This window comes from Agelaius tricolor, unplaced genomic scaffold (genome assembly GCF_023055355.1).
Source record: "Agelaius tricolor isolate 1412-34295 unplaced genomic scaffold, bAgeTri1.0.p SCAF_6, whole genome shotgun sequence".
NCBI lineage: Eukaryota > Metazoa > Chordata > Aves > Passeriformes > Icteridae > Agelaius > Agelaius tricolor.
In genome coordinates, this window is record NW_027269266.1 from 9,717,157 (window position 1) to 9,727,903 (window position 10,747).

General features: G+C 37.5%; 1 long non-coding RNA gene across 1 annotated transcript; it reads left to right on the forward strand.

Annotated features, from left to right (window-relative positions):
* Window positions 1-926: 926 nt before the first annotated feature.
* On the forward strand, window positions 927-9,477 carry LOC139590841 (uncharacterized). The gene is made up of 3 exons (XR_011679450.1): window positions 927-1,331; window positions 3,342-3,417; window positions 3,758-9,477. It is a non-coding gene; the product is annotated as an uncharacterized lncRNA (long non-coding RNA).
* Window positions 9,478-10,747: the final 1,270 nt, after the last annotated feature.

Sequence of the window (10,747 nt, forward strand, 5' to 3'; positions counted from 1 at the left end):
TGAATCCATGAAATAGTTTTCACATTTTGGCAGTGAGAGTCTTAGGAGTGCAGACAGTCACAGGAGTGGGGTTTACATATAATCTTTAAAAATCTTACAGTTTGCAAAGAATTGCAGGTCCAATAACATTCCCAGTCCTAGAATAGCAAGGAGTGGTGGCATTTCAGACCTTTTTCATCACAGAGGGAACATCTTTAGATAGTATAAAAGAATAGATACTTGTGATTTCAAGCTATTTTGAGTCACTACTTTGTGTTTTCAGTGTGTGTATGCGTTTGTATCCCTGTTGCTGAGTGGGAACATGGACATGACAGGAGACTGCTCATTGACAGAAGACAGCTGGGAAGCTTGTGCTGTTATTATTTATTTTTTATATATATATAATATATAATATATAATATATAATATAGAATATAGAATATAGAATATATAAATAATTTATAATATATTATATATATTATAATTTTAGATATAATTTATATATATAAATTATATCTATAATAATATATATATAATATATAATAGCTTGTGCTGTTATTTATTATCTATAAAGTTATTAATCTATCTGGAACAGTAAAATATTACTTTCCATATTAAGAAAGACTACTCATATATAAAGGTGATGTCATAGTCTTAATTTACATGAAATTGGCTGTTCATTTGGAACTGGTCTGTAAGAAGTCAATCCACATTTGGATTTTCCACATAATCACATCTACAGTGTTTCTCAGACACTGGACCCACATGTATCATTTGCATGAGATAGCTTAATATAAGTATTTCACAGCATATTTCCTCCTCACAGCTGTACCTCTGAAGTAGCACCCACACCTTCTGTTCTTGAAATATTGCACTTTCTCCCCAACAGCTGAATTCTGCAAGGAGGAAAATTCTGCCCACTCCCTCTCTCCCCTCAGTTTTCAGGCAGAATCCAAAGCCTTTTTTTACTGATAAAAATCCATTCATTGACTCATAGGGCTTCTAACCATACAACATCTTATACAGTCCCTGGTCAATGTGTCACTGTGCTCCTCACACAGGGAACCTGCCAGATCAGATATTCAGGATCCATGGCACTCAAAAATACCCTGATGGGTAAATCAGGAGGCAGACCCCATATTCATTCCAGTTAAAGGCTTGCTCAGTTTTGCATACACATATGCTCACAGAAATTATGCTGCAGTGAACTCTATAAAAAAACCTTAAATATTTCTTTCAAGAATTAATGTGCTGAAAGAACTGGTGTGAAGACAGGAGCAAGCAGAAGCGGAGTCTTGTCTCTTTTATCTAAAATCAGGGAAGGAATTGAGTTGAAGAGAAAACCAGGAAAGGTAAGAATTTTCAGACTGGAATAATCTCTGAGAATGTAGCAACAAAATTTTGACTTTTTAGACATTTGGGTGCTTAAAGGTTAAAACAAACATTAAATAGGATGATTTTTTTGTGAATACCACTGGATTAAGAGGCAAGAAATTAGCAAGGTAGTATAAGACAGTCTGGAAGCTTTGCATGAAGCTAGCCTTATTTACATTGGCAGGGGGATAGGGTTGCTTATATAGGACAGTTTTAATCTATATAGCAATTCACTTTCTGCTGATAAGAATAACAGTATTTGGAGTTCTAGGTTTGGGCTATTTTGTAATAAAATCCATCATGTGAGAAGTAAAAAGCCATTTTGTTTAGAATTAATTACAATACAAGAAGGCCCCCACAATGTTTCTGCTACAAAGGTTTCAATACTTCTATTTTAAAACAGTATGCAGAATATAATTCTCATGTTTCACCACTACTGTCAGTGCATACTAAAATAATATTTTTCTGTGTTTTATTTTTGGTTCCATGGTATTTTCAATAACTACCTTATCATTACTTTTTTTTCTGTTTTATTCCATTTTTATTCCATGATGCTATTTTTCTTCTGATGTACTCTCTCCACCTGTACAAGATGCATATTTATCTCATCTACATGAGGGATTGGAATAGCTGGTATTGACTTGATATCTGTTTATTTCTGAGTAGGAAATCATCCCCTGCCTTTAGAATTTGATTAAAAAGACATGCAGCAATTTCAGCAGAAAGCCCCTGGGTTTCCAGTGACTGTGAAATGCAGGATGCAGTGCTGTGTGAGTTCTGCATTTCCACATGTAGTCATTGGGAACATCCAGCCTTTGGAATGAGGCTCAGCATATCTTAACTCCAAGGACATAGACCTAGTGGAAAAAAATTGCTGTGCACAGACCCCATCTCCAGCAAGTGCCCAGCAAGGACCTGAGGTTGGAGTCTTACAAGGCTGAGGGTTAATTCCCTGCCCAGCTTTTCTCTGTGACTCTGGACATGCTGCTTAATTATCCATAATGGTTAATAGGAGTTTGTTTCCAACCAGAGGTTAACTTGGCCACCATATAAAAGAGCATCTCCTGGTGCCCCAAGGTGTGAATACCTGCAAAATTCTGAGACAATGAGGCACAAAGATCACTGGGAGTGAAAAGAAGACAGGATAGAGAAAAGGCAGGTGTAATAGTTGATTCCTTTCTTTAGAAATTATATTTGCCAAACATATCTTAATGTCTGAGATTTCTGATTTTATTGAGGTTTTTTTTACTATGATCAGATGAGTGAATATGACCTTGTTGCAAGACAAGTCATTTACAATTTTATTTTTTAAAAACTAAAGATAGCTACTAAATTTTCTACTTGTGCTAAAAACTCCTCTTTTCAGGTATTCTCTACTGTCTTGCTATATAATCAAAGTGAAGGAGTGAAAATATACCCAAATAAGACAGTCATGCCAAAGTGAAGGAAATCAAAATTTGGCATTTTATATAACCTACATTTTATAGAAAACTGTCACAACTGTCTCCCAAATAACTTTTATAGAAGAAAAAGAAAAATGGACTTAAGTTTCTGTTCTTTTCAGGAGATGTTTTTACTGATAGCATCTGTGCTCTTCTGCACTCACAGTGAGCAATGTGGTTTTGTTTTTCAAAATGATTTGCTCACTTGCAGTCCAGCATTCAGCCACTTGGTATTTCTGTATAATCTGAAGTCTTACTTAAGCTCCAGTTTGCAAGTGAGAAGCAGAACTGGCACAGAAAATCTCTGTAGTCTGCAGCTGCATTATTCAGTAAATTTTTCCCAGTTTAAAGCAGACAGTTGTGTTATTTATCATAGCAAATAAAATAAGGAAGAATTAGCAAAAATGGGTAAATGCCTGTCATTCTCCTGCACATATCTAAAGTATTTATTTCTGTGAATTTCATCACTTACTATTTGTGTCTCAGCTATTTGTCTTTTTCTATGACTGTTTCAGAATGAGAACTTTCCTGTTCTTGTCTTCACAGCTCATAACTTTTATTACTAGGATCAACTCTCTTTCCTTCTCACCACATTTTAAAGAAACCAGATTTTTATGATGTGGTAAGTATTACTGAGCACAGTGTAAGTGAAGTCTTGCCAGAGATTTCATTATTACTTCCTTACATTTACATCCTACATTTACAGCACTGTGTTGGCTTCTAAACTTATCCCCAAAGTTATCTAGACATTCATGGACAGAAGACCACTATTACACCAAAATTCTTGTGGAACTGCTTTCCACTGCTTCATTTCTACACTCACCTTGGTTTAGGGGCTTTTTATTTTTGATTTTTTTCCCTCCATTTACAAACATATATGCAAGAAACTGAGTAAGGTCACAAGGTGTTTTTCTTTCCTTGTTTTTTGTTTTTTGTTGTTTTTTTTTTTTTTTCTTCTGTAGGGAATTATTACATCAAGAGACTGTGGTAAGAAATTACCATCTGATCTGGTATTTGTGTCCTACATGGAGTAACTGATAAAATGGACCAAGTACGTCATCAGAAGATGGATGATTTTGTGGATAAGGCTCAACTCCCCCACAATGAACTTTATAGCACATTTACAGGCTCATTTCAGACTTGTATATATTGCAGAAAACGTTGTGCCATGAAGAAATCCTGGATTAGTGCCAAACCAAGGCTGCAGGAAGCAGTGCAGTGCTGGGAGCCACATCCCCTTGAGACCCAGGAGCAATGCAGGAGTACTGGCCTGAGGAGAACGGGCTCCTCAGCAGGGTGCACCAGCACTGATGCAAACATCATCTCCCACATTTGAAGCTTTCCTGGCTTGGGTCCATCCAACCCAGACAGTCTTGAACATTCCTTGTTCTGTCCCTCTTTCAGGGACTTTAGCAAGTGGTTTCATTCTGTTTCTCTTACTGTGCTTCTTATTACTCTCTTGTAATGTGATTATTTTGGAATATTGATGGAAAAGTATTTCCTTCGGCCTGTTCAAGTTGGAATTGATCTAGCTAGAAATTCCTTTCTTTTTATATATTCAAATAGAGCTGTGCATTATAGAATCTAAATATTACTTTGAAAGAAATAATAAACAGAAATCAAAATATGCACAGGCTGAGGGTAAGTAAAGTCTGTACCATGCTGTGAATTGGTGGTCAAAATAGCCTTGGTAATCAGTAAAACACCAGAAAAGAAAAAAAAAAACCCAGAAGAAAATGTGGGTATTTTTAAACAGATGCTTTCCCAGTTTTGCAAGACGGGAAACAAAACAATATGATGGAATACACAAGCAATAAACTATGTTATATTTTAAGTTAGCTTTTTTTTTGTTACCAAGAAAACAACTCACATTACTGCAATATTTAAGCTATTACATGTTTGGTTGGGTTTTTTTTTGTTTGTATGGTTTTGGTTTTTTTCCCAGAGGTTAGATAATTCTTTAAATACAACAGGCTGAGGAACTCTGCTCAGGCTATGCTCTAGCTAAAAAGGCATTACAGAATATCTTTCCATGAAAAACTTCAGATAACCCTGGTTTTTCCTTTGCAATCTGTACTAACTTCCAGACAAAGCCTCTTATAACATTTTAGCCTTTTTTTGAGCTTCAAGGAACTTACAAAAATCTCATCTAAAAAAATCTTGGACTGATAATAATAATAGTAGCCATCATAACTAAAAAATACATGTTACATGCATTTCTAATACAATATCATGATAGTACTTAAAATAATTTATAAAAAAAATCAATCCCTCTCTTCTCAGTAAGACTCTCAGTAAAAGTGTAGTTTATCTTGTTCACCTTAGAGAAGGAATCCTTGTCCTTGCTGTCCTTAGCTGCCTTGAGTTTTTTATTTTTAACCCAGCAATTTCACATTTGTGTATTATGGTGCAGGTTGAGATGCACCTCAAAGACCTTTTCAAGCCTCCTGAGCACCCAGCAATGGTCAAAGCCTCCGTGGAGGACACAGAGCTCTGCTAAATATTTCTTCTCTTTCCTGCAGGATAGCCTGCTTGGTATGAAACATAACAGGCTGAAGGCCAGGAGACCACTTTGCCACTTTAAAATATAATTAGCTGATTATTACTCAGCAAAGCCAGCTGCTTCAATACAAACCACTGCCACCCCTACACACCGCCTCCCCCAACCCCAACATGCCCAGGAGGGCCAAACTGTGCCAGCTTTACTGAAATCATGGTCAGGCACTAGAAGCTCACACCCTGTGTGTCATTCAAGGCTTGTCTCTCCATCAGTATAATAAATACCTCATGGGAAGTGCTCTGGTACTCACAAGGCATGACAAATCCTGAGTCACTCACACCACTGCTTTTAGTGCATGAGTATTTGGGCATTGCCTTTTCCCCTGAAGGTCTCCCTTCTAGGTTGAGTCAAACTATTTTAACATACCAGATGTGAGACCAGTTTTTCTTTTAATATGCTTGCTCAAAATGTGACCACCATTCTTGGGGTCTTTTTTGTGCTAGTTTTTGCTCATGCAATGAAATAATATTTCATCTTCTTTTCAAAAATATACTGAAATGTATCGAACAATCCCATGTGGCTGAGGAAAACCATACTCTTACCTACTATGTTTAGAATTTTATAAAAGGGAAATTTATTTCAGTGCAATAGAACTGCTGCCCAGAGATTTAGAATGTGGTCTGATGAACAACTACACTCAAACCATGCCATTATCATCCCAGCTAAGCAAGGCATTTGGGCTTTTCACAGCAGAACAGCAATGGTAATTGACTGCAGGTGTACCAGGCAGTGAGCAGCACTGGAATACTTCCCTCCTTCATCCTGCCTCAAGCAGCACCACCTCAGCAGGAGGATGCTTTGGGCTGGTCTGTTTGGCAGGTACTGAACTCATGACATGTTTGGATAGCAACAAACTCAGAACTTGGGAAAGCAACTAACTCAGAACTTGGAAGATCTTGTTTTTGCTAATATTTCTTCTATGACTTACAAAGTTTGCAACTTTTCCTCTTTCAATAGGAGTCTATTTAGAAAGATGCAATAAAAGTTTAGATCTGTAAAATTTAGAAGGTGTAGGGAAGTCTTGGGAATCTGAAGGAAGGGAAAAATGAAAGGGAGAAGTATAGGGAGTATTTGAAAAGGACTGGCACAGTGGGGTGAGAGGAAATTGTAATGGAAAATCAACTTTCACCACATGTAAATTGTGTAAGGTCCACTTGATTCTTTGCCTATGTAGGTTCTTCTCAATGGTCTAAAAGAACCAATGCTTTGTTTTGTTTAAGAAACATAACTGACTTCATTTAAGGACCAATATCTCACTTGAAATAAAAATCTATAATGTAATGAAATATGCCGTTCAGCGTAATGAAATATTTTGTTTAATCTTAAGAAGCCTTCTTTTACCTTAAAAATATCCAAAGAATATTGGATTTTGACATTAAAAATTAAAATCTTGCCCTAGAAAATTAAAGAAATGAGTTAAGCAATTTACTTCTGAAGAACAGTAGATGGAGAATAAGGGATGTTTCTGACTCTCATTTGGGCTGGCTGACAGCTGTATCCTGTCGAAGCAAACAGTTTGTGATGAGTTAGTTTCAGGGCTGGAAGAACAACTTTTCTCACACAAAAATATTTCCTGATTTTGATGAAAAATTTCAATTGTATATTTGGTGAGAGAATTAACATTAAAAAAAAACCCTCACAAATCTGTTTAGTCTTCCAGCGAGGTGTGAACTGCCTGTGTTACCTCTGCTCCTCTGGGGGTTCTCTGGAATGCTCACCAGTTCAGAGCCCTGAGTAGGATTCTTCTGTCATCCCTGGCAGTGCACACAGGTCAGCACCATCTCACTTTTTTGTCAAAGAGGGATACTGGCAGTTTAATAACACCTTTGTGTCCAGCATTACTGGGACCAGTGAAGTGTTGTGGTTGTGTGACAGTGAAATACAAATTGACCTGGTCTAGAGAATGGTTTCTGGATTAACTAAAATGGCTGGGAGGAAGCATGCAAAGAAGGAGAGAAATCAAAAGGTGTGGTAAGATGAGTACTTGGCTAGGTCCTGATTAATTCCTGCTAAAACCAACAGGGACTTTTCTTACTAATTTAATAGAACTTGAGGAGGACTTCAAGAACTGAAGGGTCACAGAAGTAAAATCAAAGAAAGGGAATGGAGGCACGTTAATATCTGATGCTGCCAGGGAAATTTGATGAAGATGAAACAACATGGGCAGAAGCATTTGGAAAGAAGACTTACATGATCTGGCTTTGTGAGAGAACTATGATTATAGGGTATTTTATCTAGGACAAAATGAGAATACAAGTCAGTACACCACTTAGGGAAAGTGTAGTTAGTAAATTGCTACCATGTAGGAGAGAATGAACAGAGAAAAAGGAGGATTCTGCAGACTGGAAAGCTTAATTCTCATACATTTTTATGTTATAGTTAATTCCTCTTGTATTTTAGCAAGTTGGTACTGAACACAGAATGGTCACTCATTTGCAATGCCTTCAGCTGCACAAGGGACAAAATTGTATTACAAACTCTAGCTTTACATGGTTGGGCTGTTTTAGGGTTTCCAAGGACATGGAAGGTGTGTGCACTCCTGCAGTCACCATTCCTTGTGGCCTGGCAGGGAGAATTCTCCATTCCTGGGTTTCCCAGCTGTGTCTCTGGGCACAGGTCCCTGGAGAAGATCTGAATATGCAAGCTGGTTTGCTTTCTCTGTTCCTGGCAGGATGACACATGCAGTTTCACTCGGGTTCTCCCTGACTCCCAGCTCTAGGTGTAGCACCAAAACAATGCTATATTGACTAACACACAAGGCTGAGCCCTCAACCACGTGACTTAAAGCAAAAAGTTGTACGTAAGATAAACAGATAGCAAAATTCTCTCTCATGCTTGAGCAGCAGCTCCCTTGCTCAGCTGGTTCAGTGTCCCTCACCAGTCATGATCACAAAGGCCAGGGATCCAGTTTGAGCTACATCTGCCAGGTGGTTCCTATGGTCTCCAGACCAACTCCCAGGTTCCAAAAACTTTTTTCCTTGGAGTTGTACTTTAGGTACAAATGTCCATGACTTTTTCTCTAGGTTTCATAAATATTTATCCACTGGAGGAGAAGACTCTGAAAATGTCATTGAGAACTCTTTTAGGGGTTGGTGCCACAGGTGTTCTTGTTCCTAGTTACCAGCCTTTACAAACCCAATTAAGGCCACTAAAACACTTTGATTACATGTTACACAAGACAGTTGTTTTGTGTGTTTTATGGTGCTCTGGATTTTGGTTGTGGTTGCAGCCTCCATTAGAGACTACAAAATATCTGACCAGTAAGGCATGATAAGAGATGAATTGACAATACACAGTTGTATTGGCTCAGGTTGTAGCATCATGATAGAAAGGTTGATTCTGGGATCCCCCCTGGATGAGTGTTTAATGTTTAAATGCCAATGTAAAAATCTCTGGCAGAATTCAAAGGCTTCCAGTCCTCATTGTCCTGTGAGTTTTTATACCTCCCTGCTGAAGTCCAATGACTTCAATGTCAGTTTTTCATCTGTCAAAGTTGCTATCAACAAATATCAAATTTGTTGGTCTTAAATTAAAAAGTTGTAATATAACTTTAATGGAAGATTTAGTGCTCGTTACATTTATCTCAGCTGCTGTTGTGCAAGACATTACAGAAAAAACTTTGTCAAAAGACTTCAAAATCAGAGAGAAAATTAGTACCCAAGTTCTTTCATTGATAAATTGCCAAATTCTATTTTGTCATGGACTTTGGGAATTGTCCTGATTTACTGAAACTAAATAAAGATGGAGAACTTCTTGGAATCTTTGATAATACTGCCAGAAAGTGAACTTCACTGCTATAGCTGCAAAAAACAAATACCCACTCAAGAAATTTGGATGTAAAAAGTAAAGGAACTGAAAAAATATTTGTGACTTACTGCCTGAATTAGATTAACAGCTCAGCTGTTTTAAGAAAAAAAGGACAAGTTGTTAAAAATATACAATTGATGTAACTTTTATAACTGTAAGTATACTTCTGTAATCCATAGCTTACATTGCTTTGACTTTGCTGCATTCCCATATCATGTGTCTGTCACTCTCTCTTTTTCTGGTTATATAAAGAAATAAGCTGTGTTTCTGACAATTTTCTTTATGTTCAATAAAAGCTTGAAATCAGAAACTCAATTTGAAACAAGATGTTTTAATTAATGATAACAAAGATGAAGATCAGTCAGGTGGGAAAATATTAAACACATTTATTGTTCTCCTCAAGTAAGAAATGTATTGCAAGAAACACCAGAAATTCTTGGTTGATCACCTTCCTCAAATATTCAAAAACTGAAAAAATATCTTTTGTTGAGTAAGGACTCATGGAACTTTCCTAAGGAAACAAAGATGTATTCTTAACACTGCTAAATCTGTTGTAGTTAATATGTAAGGTCTTAGATTAATTAAGTTGAGCTCTGTTTTTCCTCATCTTTTATTGATCCAACCTGGAATGGTCAGAATGAGCAGTCTCATCAGTGCCTGTGTGCAGTTTAGCTACAGCCTGCACAGAATAACATATGCCTGTGTCACCACAGATGCTGTGAGACAGAGGGAAAAATAAATACTGTAAACTAAAGAATAAAGGGCTATTTTTCCTTCAGTAACTCTTATTCAGAAAAACAAATTAGCGTGACTTTAATGCCAAGTCAGATGTAAGGAGCAGACAAACCATGGCCTCCACAAGGGAAGTACTTCCAGAATTTTGCCTATGTCAGCATCCCCCTGAACTTTTTACTGCCTGCTGGCAACAATGGGGGCAGTAAATCAGTGGCAGATCTGGAAACTGAATTCAGTATCCATCCATCATATTATACATAAGATTATAAAAGCTTTGGGGATGCTTTATTTTCAGACCACACCAAAGTTATCCCCACTACTTTCCTATGCAGGGCAAGCCCTTCCCTGAGTGTCTGTGAATGGTCACTTTTAGTGTGTCTGCATTGACATGGTCCAGGTTAGAGGCATAATTTTGAAGTAAATATCCTGATCATCCCTTCATGGGACTCATTCACCTGCAATGAGTGCATGAACAGGATTTTCTTCAGATCATGTGCTCCAGAGGGCACCCAGTGTACTGCAAACATCAATGGGTGTTGAATCCAGAGGACCAGACCCATGGTAAAATTCAGAAGTTCAGAGATTGGACACCTAATTCTCAGGACCATTCTGTAGAACCTCCTATTTCCCTGCACTAGTTGCAAATAAAACAGACTTTATATCATTCTGTAAGTTTGTTCCTAAGCACCAGCAGCTGACAGAGAAGGGGTGCATGGAAGAATTAGAGGATAAGACTGGAGTGTTTATCTAGGGATTATTTTCCAAACCCTGTGGTCTCAGCCGCATTACCAAATGTCACTATCCTGAAGAAGGGGTGACTGATGAGGTTAAGAAATTGTTCTTTTCCCTG